This window comes from Schistocerca gregaria, chromosome 4 (assembly GCF_023897955.1).
Source record: "Schistocerca gregaria isolate iqSchGreg1 chromosome 4, iqSchGreg1.2, whole genome shotgun sequence".
Lineage (NCBI taxonomy): Eukaryota > Metazoa > Arthropoda > Insecta > Orthoptera > Acrididae > Schistocerca > Schistocerca gregaria.
The window spans coordinates 580,990,049-581,016,408 of NC_064923.1; positions in this window are offsets into that span (position 1 = coordinate 580,990,049).

Below are 26,360 nucleotides of genomic sequence, written 5' to 3' on the forward strand. Positions count from 1 at the left end.
AAACGATAAGTGTGTCGGTAATTTTACATCTACTCCTTTACCAGATACTGCACCTTTTACTTTAGTTTTGCCTAATGGTAACGTAGGATAAATATTCTCTTTGTTACATGCGTTAAAGGTTTCTTCATTTATAACTGACATAGGTGATCCAGAATCGATTACTGCTGAAAATGTGGATGATCCAATCTTTACTTCAATGACACGATGGGAAACGGTTTTTTGAATAACTGGTTTTTCATGCAGAAGAGTGTCTCGGGTGTCGTCAAAAGTAATATCATTATCGGGAACGAGAGTCTGTGTGTCAGAAGTATTGCTTACGTTGCTAAAGATTCAATCTGTACTGTATCTAGTCAAATTCTTTCTGACGTGCTGTTATTTCCGGGAGGATGCTGTGGCATCTCCACTATTTTTACTGTTACGTTATTTCTTCCTGACACATTAGGTTCGGGATGATACCGACTGTCTGGTTCATTCATAATAATCTGTTGTTGCCGATGATTCTGCTGCTGGTAAGACCGACTGTTACGCTGAAAACTGTGCTCATTACTTTTACGTCTATCATGATAGTCATTACTACGGCGCCTTGTGATAGGAGTTGAAATGATGTGTTTTCTGTACATAATGATTTCCTTGTTGCTGAGCGTTACTATTTGGTGGAGTCGACGCTATACGTGTAGGCGGCGAAACATTAAAACTTGGTTGACCTTGCAGACTACATTGTTGGTTCGGTATGCTAACCGACTGGTTTTGTTGGGGAAAAGCCTCTATTTTTGCCAAAATGTCTTTGCTGTTGCTGATAACTATGAGGATACTGATAATTAAAATTTTGTCTGTTATTAAAGTTCTGGTGGTTGTCATTCCTGGAACTTCTATCACCTTTGCTATTAAAATAGTGTGGCTGATCGTAATTTCCGTATGCTTGTTTACCTTGGTTATGATGTCAAAAATTTTTGTTAATGAAGGAATAGTCTGATTGCTGAGCTTCCTAAAGCTGTAACAGATCTCTGAATGCCGAAATATTTTCTTTCTGCTGGCCTGTTAAAAGTGATACTATTAACGATCGTGGTAATTTAGAAATACATAATTGCATAAGTGCTGATTCACTGTACGGCTCACTTAAGTATTGGTTTTGTTGGACCATGTGTGCCTGGACGCGATGGTCTCGCTGTTATAGGCGCGCAATCTGGAACAGTGCGACTGATACGGTCGCCGGTTCGAATCCTGCCTCGGGCATGGATGTATGTGATGTCCTTAGGTTAGTTAGGTTTAAGTAGTTCTAAGTTCTAGGGGCTGATGACCACAGCAGTTGAGTCCCATAGTGCTCAGAGGGGGGGGGGGGGGGGGGGAGGGACCATGTGTTCAAAAAATTGCGTGACAGTGGGAAAATTTGAGTTCTCATAATTTGGTAAGCTAATTAATTGATCCTTGATTTCGCGATGTGTCGTCTTCGAGCAATATGCTGGCAGAAAAGCATTCTGAAATTCTTCTACCGAGTAGCATTGTCTCGCGATCGGTCTCATACGAGCTGCCGGTTCGCCTTCCAAAAAACTGCAAATAAATTCACGTTTGTGTGTTATGGGCCAAGTTGGTGGAAAAGCAAAGCTAAATTGTTGTATCCAATCCAAAGGGTGGATCTGTGTTCAGTCATTTTAAAATACCTTAATTTCCTAATGGATAGAAAGTGCTTGTAATCAAAATTATCGTCTCTGTATGTCTGAAAAGGTTCAGGATTTAATGATAATCTGTTTGTCTGTGATTGTTCGGAATCTAAGTCACGTACTCTCTGTAAATTACCTAAATTATACTGGCTGTTTGAGTGTGACGAATGTTCGGAATGTGGCGTATGCCGTGCCGTGTTAGAGGCTGAAACATTTTTCATCTCTGTCACTTCTTGCTGTAACGATGACAATTTTCTACATAATGTATTATTGGACGAACCTATCTCACTGATTGTCTGCTGTAAGTTTCGGAATTCGGGTGTCTGATAGAACGAAATTGGTGACGTATCGTTTGATTTAGTGTCGTTGTTATTTTCGGATACCTCAACACGACTGGCCAATTCATCAAATTTTTCAGTCAGTGCTTTAACCTGATCATCATTTTTAGTGTCACAGGCATTAATTTGTTTTTTGATTTCACGTGTGGTTTTGTTTCTTAACGTCTGCTTCGATGGCATCGGGATCCTGTATTAATTCTAATTGTACAAGTCTGTTGGTCACTGTCTGAAAGTCTACTGTGTGTGTGTGTCTGTTTTTGTTTTAAGATCGGAGATTTCATTATGCAATTCGGTGTTCAACTGTTTGATTTCGTCTGATACTGTTGCAATATTGTTGTCTATGTATGTTTTCGCCTTCGTAAACATTTTACGCTTATCTTCCTGTCTCTGTGCAGTAATTGTTTCCATGACTTGTTTCTTTATTGTGTTCTGTTCCTGTATGAATTTACGGTAACGCGTTTCACTGTTTTGTAGGTGGTGATTAAAACGTTCGTCAATTAGGTTGTTCTGTTGTTCGAAATTCTTGCCTACTTTCGCATCCAGTGTGCGTGAAAGTTCTGCTGACATTAAACTCGTCGCGTAACTGTGTTGCGTTTTCAGAATATTGTTTAGCGACTGCACTAATTTCATCTCTAAGTAATTTGGTTGTGGCTGCATCTGTATTACTTAATTCTTGTGCAACGGATCTAATTTCTTCACTACTGTTCCTAGCACAAGCCTTAATTTTCTCACGTAATTGTTCTTTAGTATCATGACATTCCAGGGTAACGGCAGCAATCTGTTCATTAATCTGTTTAAAGTTCTCATTAATTTGTTTGATCGACCTGTCGTGTTTTTCGTTCGACTGTTTGAAACTTTCATTAAGTTGTTTGAAATTGTTGTCGTGTTTTTCATTAAGTTGTTTGTAATTGTTGTCTTGTTTTTCATTCGACTGTTTGAGATTTTCATTAATTTGTTGGTTGATAGTTATGGGGAAGGAGACAAGACATCGAGGTCATCGGTCTCATCGGATTAGGGAAGGATGGGGAAGGAAGTCGGCCGTGCCCTTTCAAAAGAACCATCCCGGAATTTGCCTGGAGCGATTTAAGGAAATCACGGAAAACCTAAATCAGGATGGCCGGACACGGGATTGAACCGTCGTCCTCCCGAATGCGAGTCCAGTGTCTAACCACGGCGCCACCTCGCTCGGTTTAATTTGTTGTTTGAGATTTTCATTAACTTGTAGCAATAATGCCATAACTCCATCCATGCCAAAATTAGCTGCTGTATTCTCTGTGCTGTGTGATGGTGTATCTGCATGTGTAACGTTTTGTGTACCGGTAACCATTTGGTCATTGTCTGATTCACAAAAAGTTTGCCCGTTGAATGTGCACTGTTGGTCACTACATCGGAATCAAATAAATATGACGTGTTTTGTGTATATTGTTCACCTTCGTTAGAAATATTTATCTGTTCAATATGTAAATGTTGCAAATCAGGTGTGTTAAACTCGGCAACGTTCATTGTAGCGAAAAGTGCCGAATCAATTGCCGTTCAATTTACAGTGGAAATAATTGAATTTGTTTGCTCATCATTTAGATTAGAATCATTACTAGTGATCGGCACGCACTGATTATCTGTAATTAGAGGATTATCACTTTTACACTGAGTGTCGCTAGTATTATCGGTCAAATTATTCGAATCGGCTTTTTCACTCATTGCACATCGCTATGAATTGTTAGCAGTTTTTCGCGGCATTTTCACAGATTAAAGCTAAGCACAAAATCAAACAAAGGCAAAGCAAAATGGAACAAATACAATTACAACAAAGAGCAATAAATTGCCGATGATCTGTGAAAGAAAGAATGACAAGTTAGTAAATGCTTTGCACCAGATGCAACTACCTTTAACAATAGTGTAAATAAAAGCAGATATATAACTGACTACTTCTCAGAAATTCACAAAGAAAATACCATCCTTGCCGGTTGTCGAGAAGTGTAACCTCCCTACAAAATCTGTTCCGAGACCTCCCAACAGTAAAAAACCATAATTATTTATATCATTCACATTTAGTGTAAGCTTCCAACAGATTTATTCCGTAACCTCCCAACAGCAAAAAATAATATAAATAATATTCTCATTTAACGTAACTACCCAACAGTGAAAATATGTATAGCATTGACATTTATTGTAAGCTACCAATAATAGAATGTGACAAACTTCTCAATAAAATTGTTGCTCACTTATAAACTTTCAATAATTGACTGTCAATTTAACCTGGTAAATTTTGGACGTCAGCAGTGCTGCGTCATGGCCCTGATACATCCTTCTGAATAAACTGAAAAATCTTACCTTAAATAGGTCGCCGGATAACGCGTATATATCTGCTCCTATAAGAAATTTTTCTGGCGCAGCTAAATGCAATGGTGGCCGATAGATTTGTCTTATATAAAAGGAAAGAAGTGATATCTCTTTTCAATAATTGGGATGACCAAGGATCGGAGAAATTAGTAAATTACATCAAGTCCCATATACATGGGACTTGATATAACAATACTACGTATGCGCGAGGCTGCTTTTACCTTATCCTACAACGCTCAGGCTCTGCCATCGCTCCCCAGCACCGGCCCAGCCAACTCCGTACACACGACTGCTCGCTAGTAACAACTTACTCCTACTGGTACACAGCTCCTACTGCAGTCAACAATGCTCTTTGGTCTCAGATTCTCTTATAGCTTACATATCGCAGGCAGCGCATGAGCAATCCATCGAAATTACATCTGGTCGAGTGCGGTAACAACAAATTCCTTAATCATGGACCTCTTACAACATGTCCAAAATTATACAACAGACTGATGCCAGAAATATAAGACCCTAGTTTTGTGCGTTTGTTCTACGACCCGTTTTTCAAATCACTAGTAACGCTCTGCTTTTCTAGTGACCTACGGTACACTCCAGCTAGAACAGGTTTATGTTCTCTCGCGAATTTTACAGAAAATGGCACTAGTATAGCGTCAGGCCCCATGCGTTTCATCTGTTGAGACATTTTAGTTCCTATTTCGTGTTCACTTACTTCGTTATGTTATTTTGCCGTTCATTCAGTGATTTAAAGGAGTAGCCACAATACGTTCGTCCTTAGTGTAACAGTTTAGGAAACTGGCTTTATCCCTGGCATCTTGCTTTTAGGTGTCATTATGATCATACACTGTCTGGACAGATGACTTCGACCCGCTTGTTATTTAAACATAAAATCGAGATTCCTTATATCTTCTGTCATTTTGGTGGAATTTAATTTCCAAATTCAGTGAACTCTTAGCGCATGGCTCTAGTTACGTTAATTTTGGTTTCGTTCTCTTTTGTTTATATGTGAGGCTTTCGTCACCTTTAAATTCGTAGTAAATCTCTCTTTGCTTTCATAGCAACTTTCTAACAGGGCCATAGAACCACAACGGATCGCTCCCGTTGCTGACTATTTTGCTCGTCGCATATCTGTTTATGGAGTATTGTACAATACTTCCGAATTCTAGCCATTGATGCTCAAACACTTTTCGTCAGAGTTAATATCACTATTTCTCAGTTTTATACTAAGTCGAAAATTTCGTGTTCTTGGTGACTAGGAGGTCCAGCATGTTGACTTCGCGAGTCAATTCTCGTATTAGCTGTTCAGTTTAATTATCAGGTAAGGCATTTAGAACAATTTTATGTAATTCCCTACTGTTAGTACCCGCCTAATTACTTGCGTCTCCCGGTACATGGCTGATAAGTTGAAGTCTCCACAGGATAATGTAACATGACCAGCAAATTAACGCGAAATCTTCTCCAACTTGCCGTCGCTACTGCTCCTGAGGCCGGGGATCTGATGACCATGTTTTATCCACATGTAATAGTTATCTTCACTCGTTTGCTAATCGGAATCTCTGTTAAACTCGGTGGATATTATGGTATTTTTTATAGCTGTAAAACGTCTCCGTCACCAGCGTACAACCTATTTTAGCAATGTACGTTTCCCCTCAGAATTTGGAGTTTCGTTGTTATTTATATCTGAATTCAGCCTGCTTTCTGCCCCTAGCACTATGTGGACATTGTTACCTTTTATAAGCCTGACTGTTTCTAGGACCTTATTATCACCACATTAACATTTTTTCCGATCTGGAACGACGAATGCTACTTCCTTTAATTAGTGAGGCTAATATTCTTCCACGAAATCAGAAGGTGTCTTACCGAGCTTGTAGAGGAATTTCTCTATCTTAAAATAGCCACACGTTCTCCTCTTCCCAGTCAGTAGCCGCTTCCTTTGTGTTGTGCTCGTCTTACCAGTTAAAAACGGGACAGGGGCAGGGCACCTAAAGCCCTCTACCTGATATTGTAAGTCGAGGGAGCTGCGTCCAGGATCGTCACAGAATCGTCTGGGCTTCCGATTTAAGCCTACCACTCAGCTCCAAACCAGAGGATAGAGGATTCTGGGAACGATGTTGCTTCCACTCTACGAGCAAGGCTAGCTGTCTTTACCGTAGCAGCCAGACGCCTGTAGGAACATAGGTTGGCCTCTGAACCAAAGCAGGCGTATGAGCCATCATTTACAACCGGGTGCAGCCAATGAGATCAATCGGTCCCGGGCAGAGCCTTCTCTACCTATCGGGCATGACGTCCTGGCAAGCAAACAGAGTGGACACTGGCCTCCATTCCCTATCTGCCCGCTATTTCGCTAAGGGGCTCCATCATCTGTCTAAATTTGGAATTCCCAGTGACATGCTATCCCATAAAGTATGCTTGTGCGAACCCTACAGGGAAATAGACACGTCCCAAGTGTTGATATGCCCCCTGCCTCCCCGCATCCCACTTTCTGCGATGAATCTCAGCTTACTCTAAATGTGGAAAAATATAAAATGATGCAGATGAATGGGAAAACAGTCCTGTAACGTTCGAATAAAGCGTTAGTTGTGTGGTGATTGACACAATCACGTAGATTAAATTTGTTGGCGTAACGTTGCAAAGCGTCATGAAATGGAGCAAAGATTTAAAGTCGGTTGTAGGGAAAGCAGGTGGTCGTCTTCGGTCTGCTGGTAGAAGTCTAGGGGACTATAGACATATGAAGGAGACTGTGTACAGAACAGTTGTGAGACCATGCTAGAGTACAAGACTAGACGTGTGTTGGGAACGCCACCGGTCACATTAAAGAAAGACAACGAAGTAATTCAGAGGTGTGATCGTAGATTTGCTATCGGTAGGTTCGATAAACACGCAAGCACTATAAAATACTCCGTGAACTCAAATGGTAATCCCATAAGGGAAGAAGACGTTCCTTCGCGAAACACTGTTGAGAAAGTTTAGAGAAACGTCATTTGCGATAAGCTGCAGAACGCGTCTACTATCACCAATGTACATCTTCAAAGAGAGCCGCGAAGGTAAGCGAATTCAGGGCTTGTAAAAAAGCACACAGACAATCGTTTTTCACTATGCCCATATGCAAGTGGAACACGAAAAGGCATGACTGGCAGTGGAACATTGTACTCTCCAACATGCACCGTTTGTAGGCTTGAGGAGTATGTAACGACACTCATGTAAGTTGTAGTCAAATAAGAGTTTAATTCGTGACCCACGTAATTCTCTGACTGAAGAGTGGTTTTATCCATCGCCAGCCACCACTGACAATGAATTCAAACATTAAAGGGAAAAAATCCTTTCCGGTTTTGTTGCCAGGCAGGGCGTTTCAGTCTGTCCGACCCTATCTCTTCACGACTTTAAAAATACGTTGTTCCTCTAGAAGCATTAAAGGAGGAACTACAGTGTGATCTTCCTCTTTGTCACTCTCTGTTTCAGTTGCAATATGGTCACAGAGAGTCTGGACATATGTCTTCGATCTGTTTAACGATTTAACGTAAGACCAGAACTTCTTAGGATTTACTGTCAAGTTCGTACCCATAATTTTACTTTCGTATTCGTGCAATACTTCACACATAGCCCTCCTTATCCTAATTTTGGTTAAGTTAATTTTTTTTAAGCTTTGGCTATGTTTTAATGAAGTTTTCTTTGTATCTGTAGCAGCTTCCTAAAATGTACAGTCTCAGATTGTTGACCATTAGTGAAGTTTAAAATTGTATTGAACCTCAAGTTCGAATAACTGTTGCTCATTTACTGTTCCTATCCTATTTCAATTTATTATATAAACCAACTATCACTTATGAGACGTTAAATGTAAATTTCCAGCTAAGGGGCACTTTAAACTGCACACCATTTAAAACTCTGATGGGGTTGGATTACCTTAGACATTGGAGAACTTTATCAGAAATTTAGAAAAAGACATAATGCTTCCAACTAATATGTGATAAGCAAACTGTTATGAGTGGTTTTTGTCATTTGAAGTAAGAGGCTGTCTGTTTAACACACGAAAAGCCTTTTATTCTCTTTGTTGTTCATAAATGATAAGAAAGAGCAAGAAATGCGAAGTACGATGGCAATCCAGAAAGTAACCGCCGTTTGGAATTAAAATATTAGCGATATGGAAAAACCAGATTTTTTATTATATACATTTTAAAAAAATGGTTCAAATGGCTCTGAGCACTATAGGACTCAACTGCTGTGGTCATTAGCCCCCTAGAACTTAGAACTACTTAAACCTAACTAACCTAAGGACATCACACACATCCATGACCGAGGCAGGATTCGAACCTGATACCGTAGCATACATTTTAAAGATGCACATGTAATCTATTTTTCTACCCAACTGCCATTCAAATCCAGACACTTACCATATCATGTCACAAATTTTTTCCCTACCGTCTCTGTAGAAATCTGCGGCCTGCGATTGCATTGACCGGCATGCAGTTCGGCGTCAGTACCAAAGAGTTGTGTAGCGAGACGTGTCTTGATTCTTGGGAGACGGTAGCCGCTCGCTGTCAAACCCGGGATGTTCGCTGGATGATTAGACACCTCCCATCCAAAACCCCGTAGGTGCTCTCGGGTACGACTGGCCGTGTGTGGACGTGCTTTGTCGAAAAAAAAAAACTTTGCTAAGTTTTCACCGACACTTGTCGCCGGCATTAACCTTGTCAGCGTTTTACGGTACCTCTCTGAGTTAACTGTTTCACAATTGACATGCTTCACCCAAGTCTCGTCCTCAGCTACGCTACGATTGGTAGCTTTGTTAAAAAAATGGTTCAAATGGCTCTGAGCAGTATGGGACTTAACATCTGAGGTCCTCAGTCCCCTAGAACTTAGAACTACTTAAACCTAACTAACCTAAGGACATCAGAGACATCCATGCCCGAGGCAGGATTCGAACCTGCGACCGTAGCGTTCGCGCGGTTCCAGACTGTAGCGCCAGGAACCGCTCGGCCACCCTGGCCGGCTTGTAGCTTTGTTACCATTTTTCTCGTAATCATGTCAGTGCTGCACCTAGTCTGTTTTCTGTGGTCTTTCGTCTGGATTTTTGGATCACATCTAGCACAAAATTTGTTGTAAACAAGCTACTCTGCCACTGTTTCAGGCACCATACTCCGTTAAATTTGAGAAAAATGTCCCGAAGGTGTCGTTGATTTTTGCTTTCAGTTCGTCAACCACAAGGCTAGGCCTACAACTGCGTTCCTTATCGTGGACATTGGTACGACCAGTTTTAAAATCACCGCACTATTGCCTCACTCGAATTTCTGTCATTATTCCTTTACTGTACACATCACAAAGACCACGATAAATTTCAGTTGGCTTGCAGTTTTTTGCCAGCAAAAACGTAATGATAGAACGCACGTCGGAAGTGTTGGGTTTCTATATTGCAGCGCACATTTTAAAACGTCACAGACATTAGAAATACAGACTGCACGCTATAACTGCTGAATGCGTGAGAACGTTAGGGCAGTATGTGGTAGCCTCGGCCACCGCCGCGATAAATCACAACGTTTGTTTCTTTCTGGATAGCCCTCGTATTAATCCGGCGAGACAAATACATGTGTTGTATAGCTAGCAGGGGTTAGTATTTACTTAAGTACGCGACCATTCTGATAAATAAAGAAGAGTATTTTGAAGACCGTCGAAGATAAATGAAACAGTAAATGGCATATTGAGATAATTATTTTTAAAGGTAAACTTCTGAGATGCCACACTGAAATGATTGTAGTGAAAATTAAGGAATATCGTTGCTTACTTCTACAAATGCTCCATTGACGACAGCCAGTTTTTATCTGTTTTATTTTATATCTAGATTTCGTATGATGGTTTCTCCCGCACAGACAGTGTTGTACATCCCAACTGCTATTATTTATCATAGTTGTTACTTTCTATACACGTGCAAGTATCTAACTTGGTTTAAAAGATGGAGAGAGAGAGAAGGAGGCGAACAGCTGTACTTCATCATAAGGTCCTGGTTCTTGGATGTGTTTTCGATTCCTTTTGCTTCTCGAGAGCAAGAGTTCTCAATTCCTTGAAGTTTTCGTTTCTATTCATCTCTACACGGCGCAGGCCGAAAAGGCAATGGCTGTACTTGGCAGCCCCGCCGTGTGCAAACGTGACGCTTACGACGTTAATTTCGTTTCCCGCCCAAGTGCAGCGATGTTTGCCGCCCGCTCAAAAGCTCATTTTCCGTTCAGATCAATTGTAGCGCCAGTGACGTCACAGCGCCCTGGCTAATGGGTCAACAGGCGTGACGCATTAATGACCGCCCGCCAAGCTGATCGGATTACAATTATCCGCGGGTCGCGCCGGAATGCCCACGAGGGATGTTTCTCACCCCTTCACTCCCCTTACCCAATCAACCCTCCCCCCCCCACCCCCACCCCTTATCCCACCAACAGCCTGCGGCACTGGCCATCGCCTATTGTTGTTGATTTATACCGAAACCGTTGCCCGGAACGCAACTTTGTTAGTTCAAGTTCCGGCCCGGGAGAGTATGGTCGGTATTTAACGGTTCACAGCTATGCGAGCCGCGGCGGTTGTAAATTGAATAAAAGGTCTTTTTGCGAGAGCTAATGCGTTTGGCCGCAGCGTTTCTCGCGGTATTTGTCCGACATTCCTCTGTATTCACTGCAAAGCGAAGTAAACCGTAATCGGAATATCGTTATTGCGATTTATCGCGCGCTGCTCTGTTTGTAATAATGGGCGTTGATTCGATTCCTCTCCCTCCCGTCGTGTACGATACAACTTCGCAAGCCAAATTTTGTTCTGGTGCTGTACTTCATACGGTCATATATGGAAAGAAATATCTACATTTCACAAGATCGTCCCTTTCTGCTTCACCGTCAATTTACTGTGTTCATAAATAGTTTCGGTAACGCAGTTAATTTATTCACGTGTCATAGCACAGCGACAAACAAAACTACCTTTGATGATCAGAGTTACTGTAAAATCACATTACGCGTATCATATACGTGACAGAGAGAAAGTACAGGGAAGCAAGCAATCCAGTGATCGCTTTAAGCACTATTTTATGTGTTTCATAATTTTCCAAAAAGAAACTTATCCTGATTACAATCTTACGTAAATGCAATTACACGATAATCTCGTCGAAATGTGGAATACACTTCGTTTATTTCAGCATTGCACCGCAATGTACTACTGTTTTATTTTTTTCTTCCAGCTTGCTAAAATTCTGTAAATGATAATGCTTTCACCAACTGATTGTTATTTACTTCATTTGTCAAGAACATCCTGTTTAATATTTGAATTTTTAGGTGTCGTCATGTTCATGCGTCTTACGAGATTTGTTAGAGTACGAGGTGAATGTATTATCTAAATGTCATATGTTTTACATGTAATAGGAAAAGAAATATTAATTTTAAGAGGATAATGATGAATGGCTGACAAATAGCTACAAATCGGAAATTGCATAAGTATGTATAGAAGGAAATGAAATAACAAAGCGTGGCATGGTAATTCTACATCATTATCATTCAAAATAATAAGAAAATCATCTTTCAGCTGTGACGATATAAAGTGTTCGATATCTATCTACTTCCTGTAAACGTAACTCTATAAACATTTATTAAGCCCAAACACTTCCCCACCGAAACCCTATAAGATAAATCAAAGCAAATTCCGAAAAGAACACCTGAAGAATGTCTGCGCCCCGCTGACGCGTTCCCAACACACACACACACACACACACACACACACACACAGGCTGTGTTTTCCATTTTGTGGCGGCAAGTGTACAACATTCACTCCTACCGACACCTCAACTTTAATTACGGACGTGAGAGTGAGGCTGCATATAACAGCCCGAGGGCTCACAAGAGAGGTGCCCTTAGACCTGTACAACGTCAGGCACACGTCGCCAGAAATGTAATTGCTTACCTTGTGACTTCTGAAGTTGAGTCCCTGTCGCAGAAAGTAACGCACCGTCGTGGTACCGTTTACGGTATGGTACAATGAATATGTCATAGTGATATGCAGTTCTACGTTCGAGTAATGAGTAGGTGAATTCTTTCAAGGGATGTGATTAATTTAAACAGGTTACAATGCCTGTCATAACGTTTTTCATGAACAATCACCATTATCTCTTGCTAAGATCATCTAAATGATAGCACAACTCTTATATCTTCACATAAATGACTTCTTCGTACTACCTTCTAGCCGAAACGCAAGCCACGAACTAACCGAGATGATACAATTCTGAATGACAAAGTAATGAAATTAACTACCCTGAGAGCTGAAGACACTTCTACTCTGGCCACGAACAGTCACTCCTGACACACGACATTTCTCGATCACGGCCGCCATGTCTGTTGTCAGCCGGTAGCAAAGTATTTGGCCATCTGCGCGCCAGTAAAAACAAAGTTGCTGTATAAAGCCATTCTACGCTTTATTAACGAGACATTCACGCTTTATGTCGTGACCATACGCAGTATGCTACGTAGTAGATGTGGCGTGTGGTGCGTTGTGCTATACAGCTTCAGCAAGATTACAATAAAACTAGTTACTTATTATTAATGTAACATGAGGTTTTATTTAATGAATGCTTTTCCCGACTAGTGAGCGTTATTTTGTTCAGGAAATCTCCACCTGGGAACGTGCAGCAATGTTGTCTGTCAAGCAATATAAATGTCACTAAGCTCATTCACGAAAGTAATCATTTATAACCAGCAAAAACAAGCTACATATATGATAAGTAATGCGAAATAAACAAGAGTAATGATTTTTAGTAATTTCAGTGCTGTTGTTTAAAAGACTCATTGGTATTTGCAGATCGATTGTCGAATTTAACGCTACTGCTGTTCTAGGTGGCAACACTTTTCCTTAAGGAAAATTAACAGTTTTGTCACACTATACCACACATACTCACTAATGTATTTTCCTGTCGAAATATTTCATGTTGTTACGAAATAACCAGGCTTCATACATCACCAAATAAGAATTTATAGGTAAGATGCTGTTTGCATTCATAGAAGTTCATATATTCACATTCTAACTGGAATTTATTACCTCAGACTGGGTCCTCGGCCACCAAGACATGATTATTATGTCAATTATAATCCAACTAAACATTTATGTCTGTATAGAAAATCAATATGAAACTCCCGCTGCAATATTTCACTAAGATGGCGGCCAACATAAGACAATCACTTATCGATTCTGGTTCAGACTGTGTTTTACTCCTAATAAATAATATATACGTATATTATATCTTTTCGCATCTTCACTACATGCATTAACATCAGAAAATATTTCTCAATGTTAATGGTTTAATATTCACCATTTACTAATGAACTGCGCTGTAAGTCAGTAGCGTAAATGGCTGCGCTTTTTTGCAGCTGAACAGAAAACATAAAGTTTATATAGTTGAGAATTAGGATGAAGTAACACTCCAAACAAAGGGGATTCATTTCAATAACACAAAAACTCTAGTTTCAAATATTGGTTAGCAACATAATACAGTTTTTTACAGACCTCTGTGTTACGAGACATCAATCATATCCTGTGAGTACAACAGTTTGAACAAGAAGGATTTTTCTACAAAAATCATAGATAACAACACATTGAGATATTCTTTATCTTTCTACATGGGTATTGCCTGAGATAAAAGTTTTTACAAAATATTAAATTATGTCCTTGACAATAATTATTTATTATTTTATTAATGATGTAGTCATTTTTTATAGGAGCAAATTTGAGTCACATTCCACATACAATGCTGTAGTGAATATTATTTTGAATGAAATATAGGTGTAGATATTATTACATAGAGAGACTTTAGCCTTGTTCCACAACATTACGATTTGGACCACATCACTTAGCCATAAATGTTACATCCAGATGAAAATTTTCTTTCGATTTCTTCTATCCGGTAGGGATTCTATTGATAAGTGAACACCTTTATTACTCGCGAAACAAAGTGGAGATTAATGAGGAAGCTGTTCAGACGTGATGGCAACAATAACTTTCGTCACATTTCGTTAATTTATTTCCATCGAGGGCAAGATTATTAGAGATGAAGTAGCAGTTTATGTTAATAGCTACTCAGCCATGAATTGAAAGCGACGATCGTGAATGAACGAGCTTAGTAATTGCAGGAAAACTAAGGTATATTTCTCATGGCGTCGGAATCCAGAAAAAATGTATACTACGAAACGCAGGCAAGTACACTCGTATTTCCACATTCACTTCAAAACATGTTTAAAAATGGGACTTGAGACAAATAATACTGTTTTCTCCAGGGTATCAATTGTATTTGCTGCAACACCAAGGTTACACCACATAAGGATAAAGTAAGTAAAAAAATTATGATAGCAGAAGCAAACATCTTGGAAGCTGCTGAAACCAAGCTTTTATTATGGCACGGGCGTTTATGACGGCTAGATGATAATAGACGGCCGAAGCAGCTGCAGAAGAGGCTCCCGATGGCAGACAGAGAAGATGTCCACCGCCTAAATTACGGGTTACTGACGTCAAAGACTTTCGGAATGTCTAAGACAGTTATCGCGGAGATCGTAAACGTTTATAGACCACCTGCCTCAGGAGCCATGGTGGCCTTACGCTTTCACGATCAGCTTGAGTCGCAACCGCGCGACTGCTACGGTCGCTGGTTCGAATCCTGCCTCGGGCATGAATGCGTGTGATGCCCTTAGGTTAGTTAGGTTTAAGTAGTTCTAAGTTCTAGGGGACTGCTGACCTCAGATGTTAAGTCCCATAGCGCCATTTGAATCATTTTTTGTCACGATCAGCCCGCTGAAATAAGGAGGAACATCAGTTTGCCAGCTATAGAACGGGCAGTCACACTGTTAAAACTGGTGCCAGAGTCAGGGATTCATGTGAGATTATTTTGAACATCTTATCTAAAAATTACTTCTATCAGATAGAAAACTGCTCTTGAGGCTGATATCCTAGCTCTCCTAGTAACAAATTGCCCCGAGCATTTCGAATCAGTTCATGTGATCATAACGCTGTTACATAATAAATGACTGTAAATGCTAAGGGAAACGTTAAGAAATGTCGGGAATTATTTTTGCTTAGAAAATGTGAAACGAAACGTACAGAAAAGTGTCTGAATTTTCAGCTTTGATTATTCAGATCTGAAGCCGAGGACGTTACGGAAAAATAGAAGAAATTTCGAAGCATTGTGCACATCTTAGGTTATTACGCAACGAAAAAATTGTGGGGGATGGTGACGTTCCATCGAGCTACAATAGCTGTGTTTGAAGGTTGTTAACGAAAGCAAAGAGAACTTCATCACAGATTTAAGCGACTTCTAAGGGTAGCTAAAAAACAGAAGCTTAATGAAGCCGATATAACGATTAGGAGACCGACCCTATAGGCCTTTAATGTTGTTTGAAATAGAAGTTTGACATCCTATATGAATGGAAATCCTAAGATGTTTAGATCTTACGCAAAGCTAGTAGCTGGTCGAAATCATCTTTTCAGTCGCTCAGTGACCACATTGGCACAGAAACGGAAGAATACAGACAGAATGCTGAAATACTGAATTACGACAACCAAAATAGTTTCATCGTAATATGGTTGCCCCTCTTTCATCGCACGAATGTTGAAATGGAAGGTATTAAGATAAGAGATCGCGAAGTATGAAATTAACTTATCGCGGAATAGAAAATTAAAATCAGTATTGGAAAGGTATCTGTACCGGATGAGATGCTTATGATATTCTGCAGAGATTATAGCAAAGAACTTGCACCAATCCTAGTATTAGTTTACCGTACGTCACTGTAACAACAAAGGTTGGAAAGCGACTGAAAAAGAAACGTAATTCCTGTTTTCAAGAAGCGTTGTGGATGTACGTAGTTGTGGATTTACATCACTGTTACCAGTGTGTTATGGAAAACATTCTACGCTTACGCATTAAGCCTATTCTGGAGAACGGAGCATTCCAAATTTACAAGCAATACGGAGTCCATAAACGAAGATCTCGCTCTGTTCGTTCATGAAATCCTGAGCGCCGTAGACAAAGGCGCCGAAGTCGATGTCTTGTTTCTTGATTTCCGGAAGGCATTAGATGCAATTCAGGACTGTCGTTGAGTGAACCAATGACGAGGCTGTTGAGTGTCGAACTACCTTTGTGACTAGATACAGGACATTCTATGAGTTACGAATCAATATGTCACTCTTAGGAGGCGAAATCAACAGATGAAATGGCAATCTCTGGAGTGTTATAGGACTAATATTTGTTTACTGTAAAAAATAAATCGTCCTGTGGATAACGTAGGCATCTCCAGGAAGCTTTTTGCATACGATGCTGTTCCCTTAGGAAAGGTAGCAATTGCAGAATATTGTCGCGAATTGTAAGAAGACATGCGGATTGGTAGCAGGAACTGGCAGTTGACCTCGAACGTTAATAAATGAAGCATAGTGCGATAAACAGGTGACGACATCTGTTACTGGTGCTATTGGTAAAAACTCACTTGAAAAAGTAAGAACAATAAAACATGAATGAATAATAAACAAGAACGACCATTGAACAGAACTGTGGTAAAAGCAGGTAGCAGGCTCAGAGTCTTTGGAAAAATCTTATGGCATTGTAATTCATCCACGAAAGACGTGACTTTCAAACACTTATCGATCACTTCTTATCCATTGTTCATGAATTTGGGACCTTTACCAAGAAGGATTAGCACAAGAGATCTGGACCACTGAACGGCTAATTGGTCTCAACTGCAATTCGCCTAACGGGGGCTTCGTGTGGTAATAAAGATTTTGTTTCCAGCATTTAATGTTTTTAATGAGAGAATGAGAAAAGCTTTCATTATCTGATCATTGAGAGTTATAACCTAACAAAAGATTAACACAGCAAGCAAACTTTTAAAACTAAAAACCATGCGTATGATTTTAGACAGTGTAACAGCGTGTTAGTTACCCAGTCCATGTTCATAAAGAATTTGAGAATCATAGCGACTTCGAACAAAGTTCTCAAATAATTGTAAATCTTTCAAATGGTTTTTCGCGATGAGAACCCTCAAAAATTAATGGAAGAAAAGAAGTTTTATCACTTGCTACATTTTCGCTGTTCTTACAGTAAAGCTTCAGCTTCAGGAATGGGGTTTTACTTTATGACTTATTTACTAAAGCTCCATTTTTGCAACCAGCATCCATGTATGCCGTTGAGAGAACTTGTAAAATTGTAGCGTTGCACGACTCATAGGTCAGGAGAAATGACATCATAAACCTCAATTGACCTCTACACTGAGGTGACAAAATCATGGGACAGTGATATGGATATATACAGAAGGCGGTAATAGCGAGTACACAAGGTAAAAAGGGCAGTGCATTGATGGAGCTGTAATTTGTACTTAGGTCATTCATGTATAAAGGTTTCTGACTGATAATGGCTGCACTACGGGAATTAAACTCTGAACGCGGAATGGTAGTTGGAGACAGACGCATGAAACATTCTGTTTCGGAATTCGTTAGGGAATCCAATTCTCCGAGATCCACAATGTAAACAGCGTGCCAAGAATACTAAGTATCAGGCATTACCTCTCAGCACGTACTACACAATTGCCAAGGCCTTCATCCGCTAAGGAAGCAGCGCGGTAGGCCGCGCGGATAGCCGGGCGAGCAATGTGAGACGTAGTACCAATATATCCATTAGGACAGTGTGGCGAAACATGGCGTTAACGGGCTATGACAACAGACGGCCGACCCGAGGGCCTTTGTGAACAGTAAGACGTCGCCTGCAGCACCTTTCCTGGGCTCGTGAGCACATCGGTTGGACACAAGGCGAATCGAAAGCCGCGGCGTGGTGAGGTGAGTCCCTGTTTCAGTTGGTAAGAGCTGATGGTAAGGTTAGAGTGTAGCGCAGACCCCCACGAATCGAAGGACCCAAATTGTCAACAAGGGACTGTGCAAACAGGTGGTGGGTCTACAAAGGTGTGGGTTATTTTTATATGGCATGCAGTGGGTCCTCTGGTCGAACTCCATCGATAGTTGACCGGATATGTTTATTTTCGGCTACTTAGAGGCCATTAGCAACCATTCATACATTTCATGTTACGAAACAACGGTGTCCAACCAGTTGGCCACAATTTTTCATGACTGGCGTGAAGAATGTTCCGAAGAATTCGAGCGGATGAACTGACGACCCATATCGCCCAACATGAATCTCTGGCGCTGACTTTATGTTTAGTGCTTGACAATGGCACTATGGCTCTAGTACATTACAACATGTTTTTATAAAACAGATCTGAAGACGGTCATTATAGACCGAAACTGGTAGCGTGAGAAAAAAAAAAGTTTGTGACTATAGACGTAAAGGTAAAATAAATTTTTTACTGGACTGTGCTCGTAGTAACGAACCGTTAAACTGTACCACAGCCCGGCGGAACGTACAAATAGGATAGCCGAGCTCGCGTGCAAGACGAGAGCTGGTGGACCCCACAAAAGATGTTGCTGAGTGTCCCGCAGCAGTGGAGCCCAGGGGTTTTGTGAGCGGCCGGCACCTCACATTACTGTGCCTACAGCTGAAAAATATAGTTCTCATATCTAAATCCTGCACTGTCAAGCAGCTCGTTGACGCTGGGCCGTAGAGGTGGTGTTTCCTTTTTGCCCCAGAGTTTTCCTAACCTAGTGCTCCGCGGCCGTTGGAATGGCGTGCTTTTCTGTACTCGTGCGCATCTTAAGACCAAAGAGAATTTGCTTAAACATGAAAGTTCTTAGCGGCTATCTCATATTGAACAGTTTATTAATTGCTTTAAAAATGACGGCAGCTGAAATCTGTTTACAGATTTTGCTTCCTCTACAACTGTAAAACATTGTTATAAGGTTACTTTCCGTTTCGTAATAATTTTGACACTTTAAGAAATTAAATCGCACTCTTGTTTTCGGAGGCTTTTATTTTCAAATTCCTGTGACGTATTTCACGTGTAATAGACATTTTTATATTATGGAAGCTGGTCACGGAGCACGCCGTCCATAAAATGATTACACGACGCTAATGCATCCGCAAAATCATGTGATCATTTTTATGGACGGTGTGCACCGTGAACAGTTTCTATAACCAAAAAATGTCTACTACAGGCGAAACGCATCATTGAAATCTGAAAATAAAAACCTCCGCAACCAAGACTGTATTTTTATCCCAAACCTTACACTCGTTTTATCAGCCGAAACGACAGAATGAAAGACATTTTGACACTTTAATTCGCGGCTGAATGTTTACGTAAGTCGAAGTTATATTGATACGAAAATTATGGATACAGTAGCAGTTTTGTCCTCATAAAAAGGTCTCGAAACTGTCTTCTGATTTGACATTTCATTAATTACGTCTCCACTGATCCTTTGTTTCCTGCCTTGCGCGGCGACGACGTGTTCTAAGATTTTCCAGCTTCGAGGACTTTCACACAGCGGTTGTCTGATGGTTCCGTGATTTGGACGTGGATTTCTTTAGTCAAGGAATTGAACAAATGGTACCACTTCCCAGCCATTGTTTACAGATACTTGGTGACTGTGTTGAAAAATAATGCATTGTACTTGTGTCTTTCTTGAGTGTAGCATTCGATAAAAGCATTCACTAAAAAGGTTCATGGCCTGGTATGACGATCTGTAACTTCATTTTTGAAGTAACCTCATATAATGAGGGCAGCACACAACAATTACTAATTCTTGCACTTACGGGCTTAATCTGGCTGCTGATAACACCGTTTAAATTATCCATCTTCCATTACTTTTCGTTTTTTGCTCATAACACATCCTTAAGACAGCGTATCCAGATGCTGAGCAGTTCAGGGTGTTGAATGAGCCTGTATTGCCCCGGTGGACAGTGTCGTGAAACGAAAATTTCATCTTAGTGAAATGCTGAATCTGCCCTCGCAAAAGAAACTGTGCACTCGGTGAAAACTGTTTAACTGAAAGCCAATATTGAAGTGCGCTACCGAAGTTACGTAACATGAAGCGCAATGTCTCACTTGAAATGTCCACAAAATAAAATACTTGTTAATAACTACTTAAGATTACTTTCACGGTTCACTGTCAGTTAATCTGCTTACTTAGAATAACACCTCAAAATTCTGATTTCGTACTGTTTGCATCAATAGTGCATAGGGAGATCTGTTCTGAAAGAAAAGTAGCTTATCCCATACTCTGCATGCTATTTTGTGCCTGATCTACTGACGTTCGAGAAAGCAAGTTGAAGTCAGCCAAAGCAGCAGCTAAGGAAAAAGACCCCATTCACTCCAAATTTTCTTTGCTTCTCAGAAGCAATCTGTAGTTGTGTGTGGCGTAAGGAGCAATGTTGACACGGTAAGATATTTATAACTTGTAAGAATGATGTAGGAGATATTTATTTTAAAGGAAATCGCTCTTGAAAAACTAAAACTGAGTAGAAATTCGCCACGCCAATGAAGCGAGTGACATATTTCTTATTCTGGGGAGGGGGAATATCCAGTAAGGCCTTTGTTCTATCCTGTTCGATGCTTACGCCTTTTGCAGATGCCATATGGCCTAAGAAAGAAATCTGTTGTTTACACAAGGTGATCTTAGATGGCTGACGGTGAGGCCATCCGAACGCCACCTTACGAAAACCTGCTCCAGGTGAACAAGGTGTTCCTCACAGGAGCGACTGTAGATAACTACGTCATCTAAGCAGCTGTAGACACAGACGAACTTCAGGTTCCCAAAGAAAACATCCAGCAAACCGGACAACACAGCCGCACCAGTGGCCAACCCAAAAGATTGAACTCAAATAAATTCCACTCTCTGCAAAACGCTGTCACTGGCTTGGATGACTCGGCAAGGGGGACCTGGTAACATCCGTGATTGAGATCTAAGATGATGAACATATTAGCACCAGCAAACCAGCTAAAGCAATTGTGCAAATCGGACAAAAGAACCGAATCCAACACCACCTTTTTGTTAAGCCTCCGGTAATCAACTACCATACGAAAATCGCTACCCTGGTCTTTTGCCACTAGAAATGCAGGCGAAGCATACGGCGGAGTTGATGGCCAAATACTCCCTCTTGGAGCATCTTCGGTGGATAATTGGATGACATACTTAAGAATTTCTGTTTCCCCCAGCTTATCTGATAAGACCTGAGGATAACGCTCCAAGACCTCGTTGAGAGCCTGCACTTGATGCGCCGTAAGATAACCCCTGTCAACCTGCACATTGCACACATTGCTCACATTCCCTGCACGAGACTGCTGGCACGAGCACAAAGAGAGACGGTGATGAGGAACAAACTTAAAATAAAAGACACTCCTGGCATAATGGAGTCCGCAGCTCGTGGTCGTGCGGTTGCGTTCTCGCTTCCCACCCCCGGGTTCCCGGGTTCGATTCCCGGCGGGGTCAGGGATTTTCTCTGCCTCGTGATGACTGGGTGTTGTGTGCTGTCCTTAGGTTAGTTAGGTTTAAGTAGTTCTAAGTTCTAGGGGACTGATGACCAATGATGTTAAGTCCCATAGTGCTCAGAGCCATTTGAACCATTTGGCATAATCGAATACCAAACAAGCATGCTGAATGAAATCACACCTGAGCAACAAAGGGACCCTCACATTCTTAGCTATGAAAAATCTATGAGGCCATGGGGATTGATCAACGTGCAATCACCCCCGCACCTCCCCTACTTGAGGTAACTCTCGCCTATCGGCGACCTGACATTTCTGAACCGGAGACTGCGGCGCCGAAAACCTGCACAAATGTCTATATTCTATGTACCAGTCATGATCAACTAAGGAGACGGTAATACCCGAATCTAGCAATGTACACCCTGGTTCCAGTCCTACCCTAGTACAGACAATTCACTGGTCAGTTAATTCACTGGCCAGTTAGTACTCTCGCCCCCCCCCCCCCCCCCCGTTTTCCCGTTCTCTGGCGTCAGCAATTTGAACGAGGGGTCCTAAGTACCGAACAATCCCGTACTAAGCGATTAACCACATGGCAACCGTAGCAACGCCGAATTACTGAATTAGACGTATTATTAATACAGTTACTACACGTTGGTGCCTCAGATATCAATTTCCCTTGAGCTGCAGAACGCTGTACATCTGCCCAAAAAATAGCATGAATCGAATCAACCAAATGTTGAAACTGTTCCATAGAGAAAGGGCGCTGTACACGGTTCAACCTGGCGCGATCTTGTACCCGCATGCCTTCCATCATACGTTCGATACAATCAATGTCGGACACACGTATATCGAACGCTACTACGGTCGAGCGAACCCTCTCAAAATACTGCTCTAAGGTTTCGTTACACGCTTGGACCTTCCAGTAACGTTCCCGCTCTAATCCGACGCGCATGCGGGCCGAGAGCCTTCTATTAACTAAGGTACCCTGTTGTTCCAGTTCCTCGGCTATCTTGCTACTAAGTGCCCCATTAACCATCGGATACAACAATGCTAATACGACAGACTGTGGAACATATAACGCATGAGCGTGAATCTCGAGACGGACTAACAACCACAGGAACGACTGAATCTTTCTCAAATTTTTGATACACATGTCAGATGTATAATTCAAGACAGTCATAACTGGAACAGGTTACTTGGAAAATAAACTCAAATACTCATCGTTACTTTTAGTGCCTTTGACCTCCCTCACATTTTCAGGTTCAGAATTAATGTTTAAACCTCCCCCGCTCAAAGCAAGCGCTACAGCTCCTGACTGCAAACCTCCGGCAACACCAAGCAACTTATGACGGGGAGCACCCATTGCGTCATTGAGATCGATCGAAGCAATATCCGATAAACAATTACAGTAATGAGCAAAATGCGCCAGCACGAGACAAATTTGTTTATGCGTCGGCTGAGCAGACGCCAGAAATTCAATTGTCCGACCTATATCACTTAAAGCTGTTTCGATATTCGACAACAAGTCACCTACCTCGCTAACGATGCCTGTCGATAAGGTAATGGGAGTGTCAACCTCTGCACGAAGCTAGCCTGGCCACCAAATCACAAACATTTCCATCTACTGGCAGCTCCCGCATACTAAGTTCATAAATCAACTGCTCTTTCCGTAAGTACACTACTGGCTATTAAAATTGCTACACCAAGGAGAAATGCAGATGGTAAACGGGTATTCTTTGTACAAATATATTATACTAGAACTGACATTCTAACATTTTGGGTGGTAACTGTTTGTTCTATATCGTGTCTCCCTACCACTTTCGCGCAGACTCTCTGAGCGTGTTTTTTAGGGAATTGACTAGTTTGAACCCGGGACCTGTTGCTGGTAAGGAGACGCCAGACCACACATGACATGTAGAATTCATAAGAATTCAGTGAGACTAGCGATGATATAACCAAATACTTAATGATTTCAGCGACAGCTCCACTGCACTCCCTGTAAAAGAATCTTAATACCAACTAAATTTAGTGGAAGGGGTTCAAGGCTTTCCTATTTTTAGTTAGCTGGTAAAATAACGTCGAAAAAGCAGTTAAGTTTACCATTGGAAATTTTATTCTACTCACAAAACATTGTTTATAAATTGCACTATAGATAAAAGGAAGTGTTTTAATACAGGATGGTAAAAACCAACGGCGTTCAACAAAAATGAGAACGAATATTCCCTGAATGGGTTTCCAAGTTCTACAATGGATCGAAGGATGACCTATACCATGTCACATCTATAATCTAGGTTTAAATTAAGTTACACAAAAGAAAATACTATCAAAATGGTCTACAGTGACCCTCAATTATCTTTAATTACTTATCTAACTTGTCGTAAATTACAGTGGCTGATGTGGCTTCTCAATAACTATATAACAGAAAAATCGTCGCGTTTCAGATCTTTACTTCAAGTGGCAAATGTGAACACCATGAGCTTTAATTGACGATTGACACTAGTATTACGCAAAACGGGGGTGTAACAGATAAGACTTCTGCAGTTTTGAGTGAAGCTTTATGCGCTGTTATGCGGTATCGAGTGCGTTCTTACCTTGTTGGTGTTCGTCAGAGGGCGGGGGCCGGCGCAGCAGCCATCCAGCTCGCCGTCTCGGAACTAACTAACTTCTCCTAACTTCTCCTTACTACAATTTACCAAAAAAAACAAACTATCTGGCTGTGTTTTCATCTGTCTAATCAGGGTCTCAATGTTAACCTTAAGCTCTACCTACAAAAATTCTTTCTATCCAATGAGAAACGTTATACTTTTCGTGGTGGGGCAATGTTTTTAAAGTTTGCAACGTAACAGAGACGCGAAAAAGTCTCACGCTAAAACTTGCAGCTGTTGTGGTCCTTTTAGCGTTGTCGTAAGATCTATACTGTTCTTCTGGAGGGCTCTATCTTTTAACATGGGCTGGAGGGTTGTCCTAACGCAACAGAAACGCGAAAATGTCTCACGCTAAAACTTGCAGCTGGCGTTGTCCTAGTGGTTAGCTGGCGACGTGGGTGTCCAGTCCGTCCCTTATCGTAGGGCCTTCTAGCTTAACACGGTTCTGCTCTCGGCTTCTGTTCTCGTTTCTCCCCTCGGAACTGCGTCTGTCTCACAGTGGGAAGGTATGACATGCATTTAGGCATTCTTGTGTTAGTCTCTGTTATCTCATTTGCTCACTCGTTACTCGTATTACTTTGGTTAATTTAATGTCACGATTTATTCGGAGCTATGTGACATTTTTTTTTGTCATCAGTCTACTGACTGGTTTGATGTGGCCCGCCACGAATTCCTTTCCTGTGCTAACCTCTTCATCTCAGAGTAGCACTTGCAACCTACATCCTCAATTATTTGCTTGACGTATTCCAGTCTCTGTCTTCCTCTACAGTTTTTGCCCTCTACAGCTCCCTCTAGTACCATGGAAGTCATTCCCTCATGTCTTAGCAGATTTCCTATCATCCTGTCCCTTCTCCTTATCAGTGTTTTCCACATATTCCTTTCCTCTCCGATTCTGCGTAGAACCTCCTCAGTCCTTACCTTATCAGTCCACCTAATTTTCAACATTCGTCTATAGCACCACATCTCAAATGCTTCGATTCTCTTCTGTTCCAGTTTTCCCATAGTCCATATAATGCTGTACTCCAGACGTACATCCTCAGAAATTTCTTCCTCGGATTAAGGCCGGTATTTGATATTAGTAGACTTCTGTTGGCCAGAAATGCCTTTTTTTGCCATAGCGAGTCTGCTTTTGATATCCTCCTTGCTCCGTCCGTCATTGGTTATTTTACCGCCTAGGTAGCAGAATTAACTTCATTGACTTCGTGACCATCAATCCTAATGTTAAGTTTCTCGCTGTTCTCATTTCTACTACTTCTCATTACCTTCGTCTTTCTCCGATTTACTCTCAAACCATACTGTGTACTCATTAGACTGTTCATTCCGTTCAGCAGATCATTTAATTCTTCTTCACTTTCACTCAGGATATCAATGTCATCAGCGAATCGTCTCATTGATATCCTTTCACCTTGTATTTTAATTCCATTCCTGCACTTTTTTTTTATTTCCATCATTGCTTCCTCGATGTACAGATTGAAGAGTAGGGGCGAAAGGCTACAGCCTTGTCTTACTCCCTTCTTAATACGAGCACTTCGTTCTTGATCGCCCACTTTTATTATTCCCTCTTGGTTGTTGTACATATTGTATATGACACGTCTCTCCCTATAGCTTACCCCTACTTTTTTCAGAACCTCGAACAGCTTGCACCTTTTTATATTGTCGAACGCTTTTTCCAGGTCGAGAAATTCCAAGTACATGTCTTGATTTTTCTTTAGCCTTGCTTCCATTATTAGCCGTAACGTCAGAATTGCCCATCTCGTGCCTTTACCTTTCCTAAAGCCAAACTGATCGTCGCCTAGCGCATTCTCAATTTCCTTTTCCATTCTTCTGTATATTATTCTTGTAAGCCGCTTCCATGCATGAGCTGTTAAGCTGATTGTGCGATAATTCTCGCACTTGTCAGCTCTTGCCGTCTTCGGAATTGTGTGAATGATGCTTTTCCGAAAGTCAGATGGTATGTCGCCAGGCTCATATATTCCACACACCAACGTGAAAAGTCGTTTTGTTGCCATTTCCCCTAATGATTTT